Source organism: Dendropsophus ebraccatus, unplaced genomic scaffold, assembly GCF_027789765.1.
Source record: "Dendropsophus ebraccatus isolate aDenEbr1 unplaced genomic scaffold, aDenEbr1.pat pat_scaffold_1280_ctg1, whole genome shotgun sequence".
Lineage (NCBI taxonomy): Eukaryota > Metazoa > Chordata > Amphibia > Anura > Hylidae > Dendropsophus > Dendropsophus ebraccatus.
Window position 1 is genome coordinate 24729 of NW_027208698.1, and position 16617 is coordinate 41345.

Sequence of the window (16617 nt, forward strand, 5' to 3'; positions counted from 1 at the left end):
CTAAACCATCAAATCTGCTGCGTATCTGTTGCGTATCTGCTGCGTATACGGTGTGTGGGTTTGTACCCTAAGACAAAAAAAAATGTGCATGAAAATTCTCATTTATATGAGATATATGAGCCTCAATATTCACTGTGAACCTAGAGGATTCATATATGCAGTAATGTAAGAAAGTGAATCAATGACAAAGTAGATAAACCCCCCAAAAAGAGCAATGAGCAAACAATGGGTTAATGCGCCCAATCCTCCTGGCACAGCCAAGGGCTCTGACTAGGTAATCTCTGCAGCCCTGGCAAATTGCTATTCCGGCTGTGGCTTTAAAGGGACAGCCCTGAGAAACTCCTCCTCCCCCTCTCTTTTCCTCCTGTCACCGACGTCACCAGCAAGGGGTGTGTAGGAGAATTTAGATGCAAAATAACAAGGAAGATTTGGATCTGGGAGAACGGTGCCCTTTAAGTGTCTCTGGAAGGTGAGGACTGGGGGCTTACATACATAACACTGTTCATATCTGTTTTGGGAGGAGGAGACCTGAATGACAGTTGTGCCTGTCATCTGTGAGCGGGGGAAGACAAGGTAAGGAAGACCCTTTAAATCCACCCTTATCTTCTTATCATCCAAAACAGCTATGGTATGCAAAGGGTGTCCTGACACGTACCAATAGATGGAACGGTAACTCCTGTAACGTGCATACATGGTTGTTCTTTTTAGGTTGCCAAATTGCCTATAGGTCTTAAGAATTTCTATGCACAATGCTGTAACGTATACTGTGCATTCTATTCTATTTGCATGTATCAAAAACTGCAATGGGAAGGGGGGGGGGGGATCATGTGACCTGATAGCATAAGTCTAAAATGACCATCAATAGACATATCCGATTCCCCGCTATCTTCTCATCTTTCAGTACAAATAGTATAGTAATAGTAATAAAATACGTCGGTAAATAAACGTCTGCTGTAATGATAGTATGTTTCACATCAGGCAATGCAATCCCTATGATAAAAGGCTTCAGGGTATGTGCCTGTCAATCATGGCAGCCAAAAATAGCGCCTGTTCACTGCCCGGATCTATAGAGACCCTGACAGGTCTGTTCTGTCCTTCCGAAAACGTTGGATTTTTTTTTTTTTGTTCCTTCCTGCCGGCCAAATAAGGGCGGATTTCTTGATGTGTCACTCTCCCTTTAGATCACAGTCTGCGGTAGTATTGCTTTTTTAGCTGCCTGGTGCGCTATAACGTGACTCTGGCTTTAGTTAGATGCAGCATGCACCTGCTGCTAAAAAAAAAATCAGACACAAAGAAGATACAGACATTTGTACATCAGGGCGTTAAAAAGAAAGAAAAAATAATCTGTTGAGAAATCCTTTCGCAATAACACCCTCCAGGGACAGTCCTCATAATCGGAGCAGGCAGCCTTTTCCTAACAATACTTATTAAATGGCTGGCAGCCTCCCTGGTGCATAGCGCAGAGAATGGAGATTGGTCTAAAAACAAAGCTCAGGAAGCAAATGACTCATTTCTGTACAGGCCTAAGCCGTACTATAGGGTCTGTGCCGAAAACCCTAACAGCCTGGCCTGCTCATGTGTAATGTGGCTTAGCCATGTCTGTGTAGTCCAATATAGAAGGTTCTTGAAGAACGTTGTAGAAACATGGCGCACAGCTGTAGTCCCTTTAATAATTTGCACTCTGTTTGAAGGACGGATGAGTCATGTAATTACAATTTGGCACAAGAAAGGTAAACACCTCTTGCCGAACTGTGTACAGTGTCCACTACAGAACGGGGACGTCCCCGGGGTGATGATGTGACGAAGAGCAAACTACTGGTGATGGATATGTGCTCCTGTCCTTATGTATGGACAATGAGTGATTGTAGTCATGAATGCTCTAATGATATGAATATATTAATATACGGCTGCAAAAAAAAAAGTGAACCCTTTGAAATGACCTGGATTTAGGGATGGTCCGAACCGAGTTCGGTTCGGGTTCGTACGAACCCGAACCCTTGGTAATGATTCCCGATGTCTGCCTGCTCCGTGCAGCGGGCTGAACCAGCGGGAGGACTGGCTGGACAACTGGGATACATCCATAGCCCTAGGCTGTATCCCAGTTTTCCAGGCGTTCCTCCCGCTGTATCCGCCCACTCCACGGAGCGGGCAGACAGCGGGAATCTGCTGCCGAGCGTTCAGGTTCATACGAACCCAAACCTCGGCAGGTTCGGACCATCCCTACCCGGATTACTAATTGTTACAATTACAGACAAACACAATCTAATTAAACCAATAGCACGAGAGTAGTTATACTGTTTATGTATTTTATTGTGCACATTGAGTAAATATCCACAGGGCAGGGAGAAAAAGTAAAGCCCCTATTACACGGAGCCATTCAGAGGAGCAAATGAGTGCCGACCTGTCAGGTCAGTGCTCACTTACTCCTCGTTTCCAGCTCGCTGCCATCGCTATTACACGCGCCGGCAGCGAGTCTTAGGGGCCCCGGGAGCTGCGGGAGAGGGGAAGGGGGCGGTGGGTTTGCCCAGGTGATCGATACATCATTCAGGCAGCCCATAGAAGATAGCGGCCGTCTGCTGCCGCCACTCCTGCTACACGGTGCGACGGCAGCAGATCGCTGGTATCCTCATGGTTGGTGTTTCAACATGTTGAAAGACAACGATCAGCTAACATCGTGCATGTTGGCTGATCGTTGTCTTCTATTACACTAAGCAATTATCAGCCATAACGGCCAAATACGGACGGAAATCGCTTTGTGTTGTAGGGCTTTAAGTTAGCTCTGAAATGACCAGGGTTTCTGCCATGAATACTTAGCAAATGTGGTGTGATTAACTAGACAAACACAAAATGCGGTCTGTTAACAAGACAAACACAATCACTATTTACACAATTTTTTTTTTTTTTTTAATTAAACACATTGGGGGAGATTTATCAAACTGGTGTAAAGTAGAATTGTCTTAGTTGCCCCTAGCAACCAATCAGATTCCACCTTTCATTTTTCAAAGAATCTGTGAGGAATGAGAAGTGGAATCTGATTGGTTGCTAGGGGCAACTGAGCCAGTTCTACTTTAAGGTTACAAACACACTTGGCGGGTCTGCAGCGAGTCACCTTGCTGCGTATTTGCAGCGAGACTCGCTGCAGATCCCGGCCCTATACTTTCAATGTTAAGACAAAATCGCAGCAGGGATGTACATCCCTGCTGTGAGTTTGTCCCCAGCCCGCCCCGTTAACCTCCCGTCCGCCGGAGCATATACTTTACCTGATCCCGGCTCCGGCTTGCTTCGGCGGTTCCCGGAGTCTTCAGCAAGCCGGAGCCGGGATCAGGTAAAGTATATGCTCGCTCCAGTGCCCGCCCGCAGCCCCGCCCGTCTGATCACCCCCCCCCCGCAGCCGCGGCCTTCTGATCACCCCCCCGCAGCCCCGGCCGTCTGATCACCACCCCCCCACAGCCCCGATCACCCGCCCGCAGCCCCGGCCGTCTGATCACCCCCCCCGCAGCCCCGATCGCCCACCCGCAGCCGCGGCCATCTGATCAAACCCCCCCACAGCCCCCATCGCTCCCCTGCAGACCCGGCCGCCCGGGGCTGCGGGGGGGGGGGGGGGGCTGATCAGACGGCCGGGGCTGCGGGCGATCGGGGCTGCGGGGGGGTGATCAGACGGCCGGGGCTGTGGGGGGGTGATCAGACGGCCGGGACTGCGGGCGGGCACTGGAGCGAGCATATACTTTACCTGATCCTGGAACCGGGATCAGGTAAAGTATATGCTCCGGCGGGGCGGGCTGGGGACAAACTCGCAGCAGGGATGTACATCCCTGCTGCGATTTTGTCTAACATTGAAAGTATAGGGCCGGGATCTGCAGCGAGTCTCGCTGCAAATACGCAGCAAGGAGACTCGCTGCAGACCCGCCAAGTGTGTTTGTAACCTAAACCAGATAAATCTCTCCTATTGAGTAGACATCCACAATGTAGGGAGACAACATTCGAGGGGGTGTTCGGCTGATCTTTAGATAATCCAGGGAGCCCATAGGAGAGAGGGTCAGTCTGCTGCCGCCGCTCCTGTTGCTCGTGGAGATGGCCACGCAAGTTGAATGACAAGGATCAGCCAACATCATGCATGTCAGCTGACCATTGCCTTTTTACTGGAGCTATTCCACCAAATGATTATTGGCCATAACGGCCGATAATCGGCCAAATATAGCCGATAGTCGCTTGATTTAATAAGCCTTAAGACTAGTCATGTGCCTAGGAGTTTGGCTATTTCAGCCGACCATCGTCTTATGTATGATCCGCTATGCTTGATGTTTTTGGCCAATCACAGCTGATCAATCCACGTTTGGTCAATCGTTTGCCACCGCACATAAGCTCATTTTGAATTTAAAATGAGAAAAACGACAGTGATCTGCCAGATTAGTATGCAAAGTTTTTGTCTCAATAATTCGTACTCATGGTACGTTTACACGTAACGGTTATCGTGTGAATTCGAACGATAATCGTACGTGTAAACGCAGCCAACGATCAAACGACAAACGAGAAATCGTTCATTTTGATCTTACAACATGTTCTCAAATCGTCGTTCGTCGTTCGCAAAAAAATCGCAGATCGTTCCGTGTAAACAGTCGTTTGCCGATTTAACCAATGTGTGAGATAGCCTTAAGCGATTGCAAAACGATCTCAAAACGAATTTTCCGTACGATGTATCGTTCCGTCTAAACGCTGATCGTTATGGAAAAAAAAAAACGTTACTCCGACATTGTTAATCGTACGATCGGGCCAATTATCGTTTCGTGTAAACGCAGCATCATTCAGACAAGTGAATTCAATAGGACATTGATTGGCCTTGTTGTGACAATTATAGCCTCGGCTGTATGGCTAGCCATAGAAGACATGTTATAGAGACGTGCACTAACAGCATATACACGTTTTATAAAATACTGCTATACCTCTGTAACTCTATGAAGATGCTGCGGCATGACGTGAAGAGACCTGTGCGTGCAATACATATAAGTCTTATGTGCAGCTACAGAAAACATTTGATGAAGGTTATTGCTGCTAAAGGAGACTCTCAAGGTTTCCTGCACTGTGGGTGTTTACTCAATGTGCTCAGTAACGGCCATAAACAATATAAGTGTTTGCTAATAGTTCTGTTAGATTGTGATTGTCTATGTTTGTGACTAAGACCAAGGTTCAGTTACTTTTTCTTTCCACCATATTGTTTCCCTGATCTGCTGACATATCACTGGTTTTGTTATGATACTGAGTGGAGATTGAACAGTGGCCGCATTGAAGACTGTTGTGATGAATAGCTAGATGTGTTTCCTTTGGCAACAATGACAATTATTTTCCTGGTAATAATTGTACTACCATTTTTGCTGCCTATTTTTGAAATTTAAAAAATATATTTTTTTATTGACATATTCCAGGAGCCTGAAAGGGTTATTTTAAGATGAAAATGTATCCCAGCATGGGGGAAGGGGACCTGTGACTGCTGGCACTACCATGGATCAAGAGAATATTTGTCCCTTGTCCCCAAAGTAAATTAAGTGACAGAGCGCATGCTTGGCCATGGATCCATTCAATTGTAAAAGGGTTACCAAAAATAGCTGAGTAGAGGGCTAGGCTATCTTTGGAAGTCCCATAGAGAGTGAGTCAATGGGGATAGGGGGCTACATTTTATTCTCATGATAACCTCTTAAATTATTACTATTATTTTTCCATTGATAAAGCTTGTAGTTTCAGAGTCTGTGCATGCAGATTATATAGTAATACTGTCAGGAGCCAACCGTTACGCACTTCTCCCAGCACTGCCGGAGCGTACGACCAGCCTCCCTCAAGTGTCAACGTCAGAGTGTGCGCTGGAACGTACGGACGGTTGCGGGAAGCACGCAGATGTCGTCCCTGACGACTGCCCAGGCAGGTTGTTAGGGACGCGGCGGCATTGCCTTTGTTGTTGCCGTGGCCGGGGCTTTACCCCCGGCCTATTGGGCTAGGTATAACTTGTTTTCATTAACTGACTGGCGGCCAGCGCCGCCAGTCAACTTTGCAAAGAGGTCTAGAGCTGGGTCTCCAGCCTCCATAAATATCCTCCCCTGTGTGTGTTTCCTTTTCCGCGATAGAGCCTCCTTGTGAGAGTCACTAAGAGCTAGCGTTTATACTGATTGTATTCCCTGGTTTCCTGAATCTGGTTTTGGCTTCCCGACTTTCCCCTCGACTTCCGATTTTGTACTGACCAACTGATACCGACCCTGCTAACTGACCTTGATTTATTATGTTTGTTCGTCTTGTCCGCATTTTGTATTTTCATCTGTTCAGGCTAGGGACTGTCACCCAGTTATCCGCTGCCACTTAGGGCAGTTATGGTAAGCAGGCAGGGACAGCGGAGCGGGTGCCAGTGAACTCGGCCTCACATGTCTTGTGTCCTTCAGCCCCAAACCTGACAAATACTAGTAGTAAAATCTTGCAACATGAATTTCTTGAGAAGTTTGAGGTTGAGCATTGAAGAATAGACTTTTGCAATCATTTTAATTATAAAAGGAAAGAAAAATAGTTTTGATCTCTATGAAATAGATCAGTATATGATCATGTTCACTCACATTGCTTGCCCTAATGCTGTAATTTTTTCATCTACACCACTATTTTTTATCAGTATATCATTAAAAGTAACATTTTAGAGCTGTTTTTTTTTTTTTTTTTTTTTTTTTTTTTTTTTTTAATAAAGGGCTTTTGTGCCTGAGGGTTTTAGCCAATACTGTTATGTGCCTACCACTGACCCACTTATGGGATCTGGTTGTTTCTGGCCGAGCCCAAAAGCATTTGGCTCCAGATGGCTGAAGAAGTTGGATGCAGCCCTAGGAATGCCAGGAAAATGGATACAGTGTATGGCCATGTTCACACAATGTATCTTTTGCATAAGTCACGGCCGTTGTTGAAAATTGCAACAACGGACGTGATTTATGCAGTAGATACGTTGTATGTTAATGAATGGAATCCCAGCCAGAGCGTAAACACATAGTACATAATACATAATACACTTTAGCCAGGAACCCTAGAGGCCGCACGAAAAACTGACATGTCAGTTTTGTGCGGCAGCTATGCATTGAATAGCGGCTGCACAGACATTTCAGTTGACACAATGGAGAGTGCGGCTCTGGCCGCGGGTGCGCCCGCATCCATATTCAACAGAAATTAAGATCATCCGTCTGGTACTTCAGTACCGGTCAGGATGATCTTCACTAACATCGGTCGGTCACCAGGAGTCAAATGCTGAGCCTACAGATTCACTCATCACCAGTTACAAACCTGTACTTTCAGTCTTTCAGTCCTTATTTGCTAACGTACCTTTGGTAGGTTAGTGAGAAGTAATGGACAGAAAACGAGAAATATAACTAAAGATTCAGACTACACAGGATTTGTTTGTAGTCTGTAACCATGGAGACACACAGATCTCCATAGAAGCTGTAGACATAAAAAAAGAGATTTGTTTTAAATATAATTTTCAAAGCTGCTTAATATTTTACTTTGGCTGTATTCAAGTTGTATATAGCCTTTAAGGAAGCAATAAAAAAAAAAAGTCTTATAATTTTCTTTAAAAAGAATATCAGAATTATAATATAGGATTTTCTACCTCTTGAATTCCAGATCTCACACTGGATTCTTGCAGGATTCTCGGAGAGTAGACATTATTTGAAAATAACTCACATGTGGCAACTTGCTTCACAGCCTATGTGTTCACACAACTGCCTATTATGTAAGAAATCTCAGAGTGCTATATGTACATTGCCAGAAGGACTTGGCAAAATACATACGAAAACTGCAAGACCTTTGTATATGTACACATACATACATTCAAGACTAACCTTTAAGTACACAGCTATCTTTTTGCCTTCCAAAAACAAACATGGCTAATAGAAACTGGATTCTCAGATTGCAAGAAATATATATATATATATATATATATATATATATATATATATATATACTCTGATATTGTCTCATATAAACTTCCACATAAGGCAGAGTATACACTGCATTTATAGTATAAAAGCAATAAAAGCTATATTTTATATCATTTTGTCGCCCCTACTGCCCCAATTTCAACACTGTTTTTATTTTCTTCTCTTCCCTAGATATAGGGGTTTTACCATTTGATGTGACTATCTGCACTTTTTATCTGAATAGTCAAATGGGCGGGAACTTTATTGCAAAAGGGGGGATTGGAGGTGTTAGACTGATTCATGCCACCTCAGCCTAAATCTTATACCCCCTGAGCCTGATTCACACCTTTCAGCCTTCTATTCAAACACCCTGAGTGTGATTCACTCCCCCTTAGCCTCATAATTACACCCCCTGAGCCTGATTCCCATCCTCTCAGCCTTATTTCACACTTAGCGTGATTCACTTCCTATTTCCCTAAATAGTCAGATGGGGCTGGGCAGAAACTTTATTGGGGAAAGGAGTGTTAATACTAGGATATGGGGAGAGGGGGTAAGACTGATGCATGCCCACTCAGACTTATATTCATACCCCCTAAGCCTGATCCAGGCTCCTATTCATACTCCCTGAGGCCCCGGCTGCTTCACCAATCAAAGTGCATTGGTCGTCTCCTTCCGTTACCGTCTCCATACACTTTATACTTATGTAGGCCAAACCCACTGATTGCATAAGGTGTATGGGGCTCTCCCAAGACTCCACTGACAGATGAAGTCGGTAGAGATAGAGATGGGCCTGATGAATAATCATTGCCAGACCCCTTTGTTCTTTGAGAGATAACCAGCAGCACACCCTCTGCCTCTTCATCTCTGCACTCACTGCCAATGTAGCAGTGTACGGAATTATAATGGAGCCTATGGAACTTCCGGCAGTCGCATCTACCAGAAGTTCTATAGGCTCCAATATAATTCCGGCTACTGCTACGCTACTTTACAAATGAGACGGAGATGTTGGGCATAGCATGCACTGATGAGCACATCTGCCCCTTCATTCTAGCGATGGGTGGAGGTCTCAGCATCAGGACCCCCACCAATACCATGTTGTTACTATGTCAGAAGTTGGTTTAATTGATATATACCCTTTTTAAGGGGATTGTGGCTTGTGGGTTGTTTGCACAATTGCTCTGAGATTATTGGTATAGCCAAAGGTCAGGATTCAAAGTCAACAACTGAGATATCACAATGAGACGGAAGTGAAGAAATTGTAACACCAGAAATATTAAGAAGGCTAAAGGCAAACATAAGACACAGAGATCCACCATACCCGACATATAGCGGACCCTGCCCCACTAAATCACCAGAGACTAGATGGTCTATAGGACCTCAAGAAGTCTCGCTATCCTCATCACATCTTCATGCATGTTTATTCCCATGTTGATTGCTGAGGGCACAGGCATCACCCACCATGGGTCGGCTGGTAAAGGCCAGACAAAACCCAACCTGGAGGATGGGCAAAGGTTTTAGCCTGGGCCAGTATATGTCTACACTGAATACAAATCTTAGCAACTTTGATTTGGAATTTTGCATTATAAATCCTGATTGATGTGACGGCATTTTTGTTTCGCCATGTGCTTGTGTTTTCTCTTGCAGCAAAAACTCCATTTTAGTCTCTGTTTAGATCTGTGTTGTGGTTTTGAACCACCGCATAGAGTTGGATCTGCCTCATGACAGACACCAATGGCAGCCGCCCAATGACTTTTTATGGCATTGGCTGGGTTTTGCCGAGGTGTCCTTCATTTTTTTTACGGGAAAAATAGAGCTGCATGCAGTGCTAAATGTCCCATCAAACACAATCACAGAATCTGTGACATGCTGGGATGATGTTGTAGGTATACCTACCTACCTACCTACCGCTCCTATTTCCTTTGACTTCCTCTCCACTTATAGAATCATACTGACCTCTTTTTGCTCTCACCTCTTCCCTGGAACATGACAACACCTTTCCCTCTAATCCCTCCTCTTTCCTGTTTTCCAAGATTTTTAATTTACTATTTTTTGTTGGGAATCCAGTGTAGACTGCATATGCAATACTGACCAGTTCATTAGTCTATAGCAGGGGTAGGGAACCTTGGCTCTCCAGCTGTTGCAAAACTACAACTCCCATCATGCCTGGACAGCCAAAGCTTTAGCTTTGGCTGTCCAGGCATGACGGGTATTGTAGTTTTGCAACAGCTGGAGATCCAAGGTTCCCTACCCCTGGTCTATTGGGTAGACCACTTTGATCTGCCTAATTGCATGTCCATCTGTCCCCATCAGCTACAAGCCATCAGGATGGTCCCCGATACCTTCTCTCTTCCCTGTCAGCCATGACTGATCGACCTCTTCCTATAAATAAACAGGGACAAATTGATAAGCTGGTGGGACAGGGAGAAGCCCAGATGACTTGTGGTTCGGGCACCATTGAAAGTGATAGCGGGTTGTCTTTAAATATTAATGCAAACAAATAGCTTTATATGGGCATTTTAAGGTCCAAATAGCATTTGGGGTCTAATATATAAGCATAGATAGAATTAGTTATCCTAAAGAGACTCTTTCAGTAAGTTTATGGTGTCCTATCTCAGGGTAGCATAAACCAGTGACAGAGCAGCTGAACAGAATGATGTATCACTTACATTGTTCTGTGCAGCTGATCCAGAGATATCTTAACAACATGGACAAAAAGTAGTCCTCTCCATTATGTGCATGAGCACAGTAGTCCTGGATATTCATGAGAAGCAGAAAACTCCACCCATCAGCTGCTGATTAGCAGTTATCTATCCATGCTGTGTATAGGCAGTCAGCTGTCAATCAGCAGCTGGAGGGCGGGGAGCAAGGTGGGGCAACAATCCTATTCTCCTGCATATTAGGAGAACGGCTGAACAGAATGATGTAAGTAAAACACTGATCTGTTTACCATTTCTATCACTAGTATATGCTGCCCTCATTTAAGCTGGCATAAACCTAATGACAGATTCCCTTTAAGTAGTCTTTAGAATTTCATTGCTAATACATGGCCTTTAAAATTGAAAGGGATTTGGAACAGTATTCAGGCCTTCCTACCAGTATATCTATATCACTGTTCTTAGTATTAGATTTAGGCGCTTCCTACATCAAAAATAGCCAAACATTTTTTGTGCTGTTATAACGTTGCATGAATGATTGACCCCTTCACGTCAAAAATCTGTATATATACATTCCTCCTGCACATACCCTGTGCAGTAGGAATGTATATATACGTTCCTGACTTTGAGGGGGTTTGATGTGTGTGAGACCGCTGCAGTAAGAGTGGCCCCGCACACATCAGTGTCCCAGGAGCTGAGGATAATGAGAGGCAGCTGCGAATCTGCAGCTGCCTCTCATTAACCCCTTTAGGCTGGGTTCACACTATGTATATTTGAGGCTGTATTTGGTCCTCATGTCAGGTCCTCATAGCAACCAAAACCAGGAGTGGATTGAAAACACAGAAAGGCTCTGTCCACACAATGTTGAAATTGAGTGGATGGCCGCCATATAACGGTAAATAACGGCCATTATTTCAATACAACAGCCGTTGTTTTAAAATAACAGCACATATTTGCCATTAAATGACGGCCATCCACTCAATTTCAACATTGTGTGAACAGAGCCTTTCTGTGTTTTCAATCCACTCCTTGTTTTGGTTGCTATACAGCCTCAAACATACAGCCTCAAATATACGTAGTGTGAACATAGCCTAAACGCCGCAATGCACAGAAATTGCGACGTTTAATGTACTAAGTGACAGGACAAGCTCCTTTCATTGAGTGATCTGGACCCCCGCAGCCATGCTCTGGGTTCCCGATCGCTTGTGCCGACTGGCTGGGGTAATCCACTTACCTCCGTGCTGTCGGATGGGCGATTTATGCATAGAATCTGGCAGTGAGGCTCTATGCATAGATGCTATGCATAGATCAGTATATAGCATAGATCAGTATATACAATCTAATAATAGCATGTTAAACTGTAAAATAATACTGTAAAAAAAAAAAGTGCAATTAAAAAAGTTTTAAAAGTATGAAAACCCTTATAACCCCCCCAAAAGTTCAATATACCCCCTTGCCCATTATAAAAATAAAAATATGAAAAAATATAAAAAATAAATATATTGTATATCATAGCGTGCAGAAATGTCAGATCTATTAAAATATAACATTATAATACAACATAAATATAACCAGGATTGCTGATTTTTTTAAAATTATATATCAGAAAGAAAGCAATCAAAACTTTTCTTTTACTCCAATATGATATTGATAAAAACTAGAGATCATGGCACAAAAAAATGACACCCCAACCAGCCCTGTAGGTCGAAAACTAAAAGCGCTCTGGCTCTTAGAAGGTGGGGAGTAACATTGTATTAATTTGACCCGGACATCTGGGCATCAATGGTCTCGGTCTTTGAGGGGTTAAGGGGAATCTGTCGCACTGAAAATACAGTCCAATCTTCTGGCATCATGTTATACAGCAGGAGGAGCTCGGCAGATTGATATATAATTCAAAGGAAATGTTCCAGAATAACTTGTCATTTATTTATGTAAATCTCAATCTGTGCTAAGTAGTCATGTGGGCGGTCCTACTCAGTGACTGACAGCTGTCTACATGTACACTTATACACACAGATAGCTGTCAGTCATAGAGTAGGACTACTTAGTGTTGGACTGGGGTATCTGTGGCCCACCAGAGGAAATGATCCTGGGGACCCACCCATGAAGAACCAGTGAAAAACGCCAGTCAGTGTTATTGCAGGTTCTAAAGCTGGGGGCCCACCGGAGGATCCTCTGGTCCTCTGGTGGGCCAGTCCGACTCTGGGACTTCTTGACTTGACACTGGACTCCTTAGCCCAAGGACTCCTTTGCTAAGGCTTTTGTATAATCTAAAGAAACTCAAAACTATGACTACATTACAGATGAGAAATGCAATGGTCTTTGTAGTAATATTTTCTTGTTATTCCAACTGAATTTTCTTTTTTTTTTTTAGAAACAGCCAAGTAATCCGTCACCCATCTTAAAAGACGCAGACATGTCTTCTGACCCCACCACACCAACGCAACCCCTTCAGTCCCCGAAGTCCCCAATAACTCCATCATACCCATTCTATAGAGAAGGGAGCCGACTCTGGGAGAGGAGTCACCTTCTTCTAGGAGAACTGCCAAGCCCTCTTCCAACCAAGAGAACTCGTACATATTCAGCGTATGTATTATATATAGTCAGTTGGTATATGGCTGTAACAACTTTGTATATTTGGCTTTTATTGTCCAAAATAATAACTACAAATAAGTGAAATAGAAAATCTGCACATAGTAGAACAGTTAAATAATGTGAAGTCCTTTAAACAATAGAATTTACAATTACAGGTATTATCGTTATATCTTTTCATGCAGCTGTGTGTCTTTACCATCAGCATTTGTTCTTAGTTGTAACATATGGACAACAACCTGCTACAACAGTTGTCTCTTCTAACTCTGCCAAACATTTGCACACTTGGCTTAGCTGAGCATACATGTATTTCCAATAGGAAGAAGGAAATAAGCTGCTGTTAGATACCACTGGTGGTGGCTTATTTTACCAAGAACAAAAGAATCAGGCAACTGAAATGCAACATGTCAGACTGTTCTCTTCCCAGACCACGGCACTCGATATTGCAAGAAATAGGAGAAGGTTTTATTTAACAAATAGATACAAGGTATTTACTCCGACCGTACATAAGGAATGCAAGAGATGAGACCAATGACATATAGTACGACGTTTCGGTCCGCTATGGACCTTCCTCAGGCAGTGGGGTCTCTCATGTGCTATGTACAGGGAGAAGGGTTGGTGGAGTGCGACACTCCACCGACCCTTCTCCCTGCACATAGCACATGAGAGACCCCACTGCCTGAGGAAGGTCCATAGCGGACCGAAACGTCGTACTATATGTCATTGGTCTCATCTCTTGCATTCCTTATGTACGGTCGGAGTAAATACCTTGTATCTATTTGTTAAATAAATCCTTCTCCTATTTCTTGCAATATTGAGTGCCGTGGTTTTCTCCTATACAAGTCTTATGGTTGAAGAACCCAGTTACCACTGAGCACCGGCTTTACAATTTAAGGCAGAGGTGTGCAGCACTGATCCTATACAGTGTTCTCTTCCCAGACGACTGCCGTTGGGAGGCTGCTATACACCATAGATCATTTACTGGTCTCACCAAAACTAATAGGTTTGGCCAACAGTTATATAGTGTCTATGGCCAGATTTGGGGTCCTATTAGACTGAGCTATTTTTAACAATTAACAATTGCAGCGTTCCCAGCGTGCCTGGCGAGCTGTCTCTGCATTATGTGATGCTTGCCGTCACCTTCCAGGGTCAAGTTGAAGGTGACTTTACTTTAAATAACAGAGTGCAGAGATAGCCGCCAGGGACGCTGATCACATGAGCGTCCCAGAAGGGAGGGGGGGGGGGGAGGGAGTTCGGTGGCAGGATAGAGAGGCGTTTTCAGTGTCTGGAGCAGAAGGGAGCACTGTCAGAACTCGGGGAAGGAGACTGGTAAGGTAATAACAGCTATCCCATTAATTACAGCATAAAATCTGCCCATTAAGGGTGCGTGCACACTACGGAATCCTTCAGCTCGCACCATTCTTTGGACGGACGATGGAATCCGCCCGTGCATAGAATGGAGTCTATGAAACGGACGGAGACATGTGCGCATCAGTCCGTCGGTGGGTGTGAGCTGCGGAATGCGCAACAGGTTTTCCGTCGCCATTCCGTAATGTGCACGCACTCTCACACATGACTGACCCATGTGAAGGTAAGCTACATTATAGAGTAATAACCTTCTGTACGTGGAGGGTGCTGAGCCAGACACAAAACCTTCCCCAGCTCTGGGCTTCTAGTCGCTTCCAAGGATATTGTGAAATCATTTCAGAATGCTGATGTACAAATAACGTGTAAAAACATGCAGGCATAAATTTCTTCACTTGACACCGAAAAGGAAGGAAGGCATATATTTTCTATATTTTATCAGTTCAGCGAACTTCAGGTCACGTGGGCATCCACATTGTTTACTTTAAAATGTCAAGATCTGATGAGATTTGGTTTAGTGTAGAAAAAGTAACAAGACAAATAAGAACAGTACAAAATACCATCCAACGTGCACAATAAAGATAATGGCAGATGGTGGGATATGCAATGTTTAAAGGGGAACTATCAGCAGGTTAGACAAATCTAACCTGCTGATAGCCCCCTATTGTGCATGGGGTGCAGAGAAGGAAGGTAGGTATGTCTCTTACCTTCCTCCTCAACACCATTCCCGTGCTGTTAGCAGTGTAATACTTGGTCCGGAGCACTGCCCCGCCCCCAGAGCAGTGCTCCTAGCGGTGCTCTGGACCGAGGATTACACTGCTAACAGTATGGAAATGGCCCAGAGGAGGAAAGTAAGAGACATACTAACCTTACTCCTTGTCTAACCTGCTGATAGTTCCCCTTTAAAAGTAAGTTTTACACAATCTGTGCTATATAGGTAATTGTTATGTGTTGAGACCTGATAAGTAGGGCAGTGTTCACACTATATGTCGTTGTTCTCATTAGCACTGCAAGAGCTTCTGCGGGTCCAATCTACAAAGGTGTTTGCAAGCAGTTCTCCCGCTCCCAGGGTCACGGATTCATCACTCCTGAAAATGGAACAGAAGATATATTTGTCCACATCTCCGAGTAAGTGCTCTTAATTGTATCATATGTTCAGCTTAGGTCAAGAGACCTTAAAGGAGGAGTCCGGTGAAACTTTTTATTAAAGTATTGTATTGCCCCCCAAAAGTTATACAAATCCCCAATATACATGTATTACAGGAAATGCTTATAAAGTGCTTTTTTCCCTGCACTTACTACTGCATCAAGGCTTCACTTCCTGGATAACATGGTGATTTTACTTCCTGGATAACATGGTGATGTCACTTCCTGGATAACATGGTGATGTCAATTCCAGGATAACATGGTCATGTCAATTCCAGGATAACATGGTGATGTCACTTCCTGGATAAAATGGTGATGTCATGACCCGACTCCCAGAACTGTGCGGGCTGTGGCTGCTGGAGAGGATGATGGCAGAGGGACACTGAGGGACACAGGGCACTGGAGGGACACTGAGCGTCCATCATCCTCTCCAGCAGCTACAGCCCGCACAGCTCTGGCAGTCGGGTCATGACATCACCTTTTTATCCAGGAAGTGACATCACCATTTTATCCAGGAAGTGAAGCCTTGATGCAGTAGTAAGTGCAGGGAAAAAAGCACTTTATAAGCATTTCCCGTAATAAGTGTATATTGGTAATTTGGATAACTTTTGGGGGGGCAATACAATGCTTTAATAAAAATTTTCGCCGGACTTCTCCTTTAAAAGAGTTGCCTGGTGGGATAATATTAAATTAAAGGGGTAGTCCACCCAAAAATTTTTTCTTTCAAATCAACTGGTGCAATGAAGTGCCAGAGATTTGTAATTCACTTCTATTAAAAAATCTTAAGTCTTCCAGTACTTATCAGCTGCTGTGTGTCCAGCAGGAAGTGGTGTTTTCTTTCCTGTCGGACAAAGGAGGCAACAGAGAGCACTTTGTCAATGTCAGGAACTGTCCAGAGCAGTAGCAAATCCCCATAGAAAACCTCTTCT

The 16617-nt window shown here is 44.1% G+C and overlaps 1 long non-coding RNA gene across 2 annotated transcripts; it reads left to right on the plus strand.

The window, feature by feature from the left end:
- The first annotated feature begins 374 nt into the window (after positions 1-374).
- On the plus strand, positions 375-15664 carry LOC138775062 (uncharacterized). 2 transcript variants are annotated; one of them, XR_011360481.1, is made up of 3 exons: positions 375-469; positions 12960-13171; positions 15548-15664. It is a non-coding gene; the product is annotated as an uncharacterized lncRNA (long non-coding RNA). The 2 variants fall into 2 exon arrangements; XR_011360480.1 differs by having other exon boundaries at positions 381-573.
- The last annotated feature ends 953 nt before the right edge of the window (positions 15665-16617 follow it).